Source organism: Arachis ipaensis, chromosome B10 (assembly GCF_059453495.1).
Source record: "Arachis ipaensis isolate K30076 ecotype BB chromosome B10, ASM5945349v1, whole genome shotgun sequence".
NCBI classification, from domain to species: Eukaryota; Viridiplantae; Streptophyta; class Magnoliopsida; order Fabales; family Fabaceae; genus Arachis; species Arachis ipaensis.
In genome coordinates this window covers 83,784,798-83,790,741 of record NC_142435.1, presented here as the reverse complement: position 1 = coordinate 83,790,741, position 5,944 = coordinate 83,784,798, and the positions used below count along the sequence as shown (strand labels likewise).

The following is a 5,944-nucleotide window of genomic DNA, read 5'->3' as shown; positions in this document are numbered from 1 at the left end:
CGAAAAAGAAGGAGACATGGCCGAACCCAATAACAATGGTTGAGATGCAAGGAAGATGCTTGGTGACTTTATTGCACCCTCTTCTGACTTCCGTGGAAGAAGCATCTCAATTTCTGCAATTGGAGCAAACAACTTTGAGCTTAAGCCTCAATTAGTTTCTCTAATGCAGCAGAATTGCAAGTTTCATGGACTTCCATTGGAAGATCCTCATCAGTTCTTAGCTGAATTCTTACAAATCTGTGACACTGTTAAGACCAATTGGGTTAATCCTGAGGTCTACAGACTTATGCTTTTCCCCTTTGCTGTAAGAGACAGAGCTAGGACATGGTTGGACTCACAACTTAAAGATAGCCTGAACTCTTGGGAAAAGTTGGTCAATGCTTTCTTGGCCAAATTCTTTCAACCTCAAAAGTTGAGCAAGTTTAGAGTGGAAGTCCAAACCTTCAGATAGAAGGAAGGTGAATCCCTCTATGAAGCTTGGGAAAGATATAAGAAATTAATCAAAAGGTGTCCTACTGACATGCTTCCAGAATGGAGCATCATATGTATATTATATGATGGTCTGTCTGAGTTATTAAAAATGTCATTGGATCATTCTGCAGGAGGATCTCTTCATCTGAAAACCCCTGCAGAAGCTCAGGAACTCATTGAAATAGTTGCAAATAACCAGTTCATATACACCTCTGAGAGGAGTCATGTGAACAATGGGACACCTCAGAAGAAGGGAGTTCTTGAAATAGATACTCTGAATGCCATATTGGCTATGAACAAAATATTGACTCAGCAAGTCAATATGATTTCTCAGAGTCTGAATGGATTACAAGCTGCATCCAACAGTACTAAAGAAGCATCTTCTGAAGAAGAATCTTATGATCCTGAGAACCCTACAATGGCAGAGGTGAATTACATGGAAGAATCCTATGGAAACACCTATAATCCTTCATGGAAAAATCATCCAAATTTCTCATGGAAGGACCAACAGAAGCCTCAACAAGGCTTCAATAATAATGATGGAAGAAATAGGTTTAGCAATAGCAAGCCTTTTCCATCATCTTCTCAGCAACAGACAGAGAATTTTGAACAGAGCCATTCTGGCCTGGCAACTATAGTCTCTAATCTATCCAAGATCACACTAAGTTTCATGAATGAAACAAGGTCCTCCATTAGAAATTTGGAGGCACAGGTGGGTCAGCTGAGTAAGAAGATTACTGAAACTCCTCCTAGTACTCTCCCAAGCAATACAGAAGAAAATCCCAAGAAAGAGTGCAAGGCCATAACCATGACCAACATGGCCGATCCTGGAGAGAGTGAGGAGGACGTAAGTCCCTGTGAGAAAAGCCTCATGGGACGTCCTCTGGATAGAAAGGAGTTTTCCTTTGAGGAACAAAAGGAATCTGAGGCTCATACAGAGACCATAGAGGTTCCATTGAACTTCCTTCTACCATTCATGAGCTCTGATGAATATTTTTCCTCTGAAAAGGATGAAGACATCACTGAAGAGCAAGTTGCTAAATATCTAGGAGCAATCATGAAGCTGAATGCCAAGTTATTTGGTACTGAGACTTGGAAGGATGAACCACCCTTGTTCACCAATGAACTGAATGCATTGATGAGGCAGAAATTACCTCAGAAGAAACCGGATCTCGGAAAATTCTTCGTACCTTGTACCATAGGCACCATGACCTTTGAGAAGGCTCTATGTGACCTGGGGTCAGGGATAAACCTCATGCCACTCTCTGTAATGGAGAAACTGGGAATCTTTGAGGTACAAGCTGCAAAAATCTCACTAGAGATGGCAGATAAATCAATGAAACAGGCTTATGGACTAGTAGAGGATGTGCTAGTGAAGGTTGAAGGCCTTTACATCCCTGCTGATTTCATAATCCTAGACACTGGGAAGGATGAGGATGAATCCATCATCCTTGGCAGACCCTTCTTAGGCACAGCAAAAGCTGTGATTGATGTTGACAGAGGAGAATCGGTCCTTTAGTTGAATGAGGACTACCTTGTATTCAAGACTCAAAGTTCTCCTTCTGTAACCATAGAGAGGAAGCATGAAAAGCTTTTCTCAATACAGAGTCAAACAAAACCCCCACATTCAAACTCTAAGTTTGGTGTTGGAAGGCCACAACCAAAGTCTAAGTTTGATGTTGAGAGGCCACTATTAAACTCTAAGTTTGGTGTTGAGAGGCCCCAACCCTACTCTTATTATCTGTGAGGCTCGATGAGAGTTCACTGTCAAGCTATTGACATGAAAGAAGCGCTTATGGGGAGGCAACCCAATGTTATTTAATTATATCTATTTATTTTCCATTGCAATTTGATGTTTTCTTTAGGTTGATAATCATGTGAAGTCCCAAAAACAATTGAAAAAATCAAAAACAGAATGAAAAACAGCATTAAAAATAGCTCACCCTGGAGGAAGAGCTTATTGGCGTTTAAACGCCAGTAAGAAGCATCAGACTGGCATTTAACGCCAAAAAGAAGCATCAAGCTGGCGTTAAACGCCAGAAATAGGCTACAGTTTGGCGTTAAACACTAGAAACAGGCTACAGCTTGGCATTAAACGCCAGAAACAAGCACCATCTTGGCGTTAAACGCGAAGAAAGGGGGAAAAGCTGGCGTTTAACGCCAGAAACAAGGAGCAGTCTGGCGTTAAACACCAGGATTGCACTCTAAGGATATTCATACACCTAAATGGAGCAGGGATGATAAGTACTTGACTCCTCAGGATCTGTGGACCCCACAGAATCCCCACCTACCCCACCTCTCTCTCTCTCTCCCACCTTTTCATAACACTCTTTCCCAAATACCCTTCGCCAATCACCTCCATCACCCTTACCGATAACCTCTTCACCAATCACATCCATCCACTCTTCCCCAAAAACCCCACCTACCTCCAAATTCAAAATCCTTTTCCTCCCAAACCCAATCCTAATACACGAAACCTAACCCTCCCCCCACCCCTATATAAACCCCTCACCATTCCTTCATTTTCACACATTACAACCACTACTTCTACCCCTTGGCCGAACCATATATCTCCCTCTATCTCCTCTATTTTCTTCTTTTTCTATTACTTTCTTTCTTCTTTTACTCGAGGACGAGCAAACCTTCTAAGTTTGGTGTGGTAAAAGTATTACTTTTTGTTTTTCCATAACCATTTATGGCACCTAAGGCCAGAGAAACCTCTAGAAAGAGGAAAGGGAAGGCAAAATTTTCCACCTCTGAGTCATGGGAGATGGAGAGATTCAGCTTAAAGGTCCATCAAGACCACTTCTACGATGTTGTGGCCAAGTCATCTATACCCTAAGCAATTTAGCTGGGATTGTCATAGAGGGAGACATCCTCATTGAAGAGGACAAGTCCATCACTAAAAAGAGGATGGAGCAAACAAGAGAGCCCACTCATGGACCTCAACAAGAGCATGAGGAAATTCTTCATCATGAAATCCCTGAGATGCCTCAAGGGATGAATTTCCCTCCACAAAACTATTGGGAGCAAATCAACACTTCCCTAAGAGAATTAAGTTCCAACATGGGATAACTAAGGGTGGAGCACCAAGAGCATTCCATCCTCCCCCATGAAATTAGAGAGGATCAAAGAGCTATGAGGGAGGAGCAACAAAGGCAAGGAAGAGACATAGAGGAGCTAAAGCACTCCATAAGATCTTCAAGAGGAAGAACTAGCCGCCATCACTAAGGTGGACCCGTTCTTTAATTTTCTTGTTCTTTATTTTTCTATTTTTAGTTTACTATGCTTTATGTTTTATTTATGTTTGTGTCTTTATTACATGATCATTAGTGTTTAAGTGTCTATGTCTTAAAGCTATGAATGTCCTATGAATCCATCACCTTTCTTAAATGAAAAATGTTTTAAATACAAAAGAACAAGAAGTACATGAATTTTGAATTCATCCTTGAAATTAGTTTAATTATTTTGATGTGGTGACAATACTTTTTGTTTTCTGAATGAATGCTTGAACAGTGCATATGTCTTTTGAATTTGTTGTTTATGAATGTTAAAATTGTTGGCTCTTGAAAGAATGATGGAAAAAGAGAAATGTTATTGATAATCTAAAAAATCATAAAATTGATTCTTGAAGCAAGAAAAAGTAGTGAAAACAAGGCTTGCGAAAAAAAGGCAAAAATAAAAGAAAAAAGAAAGAAAAAAAAAAGCAAGCAAAAAAAGCCAAGAGCTCTTTAAACAAAAAGGCAAGAGCAAAAAGCCAGTAACCCTTTAAACTAAAAGACAAGGGTAAAAAGGATCAAAGACTTTGAGCATTAATGGATAGGAGGGCCCCAAAAGAATAAAATCCTAGCCTAAGCAGCTAAACCAAGCTGTCCCTAACCATGTGCTTGTGTCGTGAAGGTGTCAAGTGAAAAGCTTGAGACTGAGCGGTTAAAGTCGTTATCCAAAGCAAAAAGAGTGTCCTTAAGAACCCTAGACACCTCTAATTGGGGACTCTAGCAAAGCTGAGTCACAATCTGAAAAGGTTCACCCAGTTATGTGTCTGTGGCATTTATGTATCCGGTGGTAATACTGGAAAACAAAGTGCTTATGGCCATGACCAAGACTCATAAAGTAGTTGTGTTCAAGAATCAACATAATGAACTAGGAGAATCAATAACACTATCTGAATTCTGAGTTCCTATAGATGCCAATCATTCTGAACTTCAAAGGATAAAGTGAGATGCCAAAACTATTCAGAGACAAAAAGCTCCTAGTCCCGCTCATCTAATTGGAGCTAAGTTTCATTGATATTTTAGAATTTATAGTATATTCTCTTCTTTTTATCCTATTTGATTTTCAGTTGCTTGGGGACAAGCAATAATTTAAGTTTGGTGTTGTGATGAGCGGATAATTTGTACGCTTTTTGGCATTGTTTTTAGCTAGTTTTTAGTATGATTTAGTTAGTTTTTACTATGTTTTTATTAGTTTTTAAATAAAAATTACATTTCTAGACTTTACTCTGATTTTGTGTGTTTTTCTGTGATTTCAGGTATTTTCTGGCTGAAATTGACAGACTTGAGCAAAAATCTGATTCAGAGGTTGAAGAAGGACTGCAGATGCTGTTGGATTATGACTTCCCTGCACTCAAAGTGGATTTTCTGGAGCTACAGAAGACCAATTAGTGTGCTCTCAATTACGTTGAAAAGTAGACATTCAGGGCTTTCCATCAATACATAATAGTCCACACTTTGCCCGAGTGTTGAGGACGCAAACTGGCGTTCAAACGTCAACTTCCTTCTCTATTCTGAAGTTAAACGCCAGAAACAGGTTGCAAACCAGAGTTAAATGCCAGAAACAGGCTACAACCTGGCGTTTAACTCCAAAAAGAGTCTCTACACATGAAAGCTCAATGCTCAGCCCAAGCACACACCAAGTGGGCCCGGAAGTGGATCTCTGCATCAATTACTTATCTTATGTAACTCTAGCTACTAGTTTAGTATAAAAACTACTTTTAGAGATTTTTTTAAGAGTCTTCTTTTTGACCCTCTTAGAGATTGTACACATTTGGAGGCTGGCCTCACGGCCATGCCTAGACCTTTCACTTATGTATTTTCAACGGTGGAGTTTCTACACCCCATAGGTTAAGGTGTGGAGCTCTGCTGCTCCTCATGAATTAATGCAAAGTACTATTGTTTTTCTATTCAATTCAAGCTTATTCCTATTCTAAGATATTCGCTTGCACTTCAACATGATGAATATGATGATCCGTGACACTCATCACTATTCTCAACATATGAACGCGTGCCGGACAACCACTTCCGTTCTACCTTAGATCGAGCGTGTATCTCTTAGCCTCCATTCCAAAAGATCGGAGTCTTTGTGGTATAAGCTAAAATTATTGGTGGCAATTCCTGAGATCCGAAAAGTCTAAACCTTGTATGTGGTATTCCAGTAGGATCTGGGAAGGGATGACTGTCACGAGCTTCAAACT

The 5,944-nt window shown here is 39.9% G+C and overlaps 1 non-coding gene across 1 annotated transcript; it reads right to left on the bottom strand.

Moving 5' to 3' along the window:
• Nucleotides 1-418: 418 nt before the first annotated feature.
• LOC148580659 (small nucleolar RNA R71) lies at nt 419-522 on the bottom strand. Its single transcript, XR_015898281.1, has one exon. It is a non-coding gene; the product is annotated as a small nucleolar RNA R71 (small nucleolar RNA).
• Between the last annotated feature and the right edge of the window lie 5,422 nt (nt 523-5,944).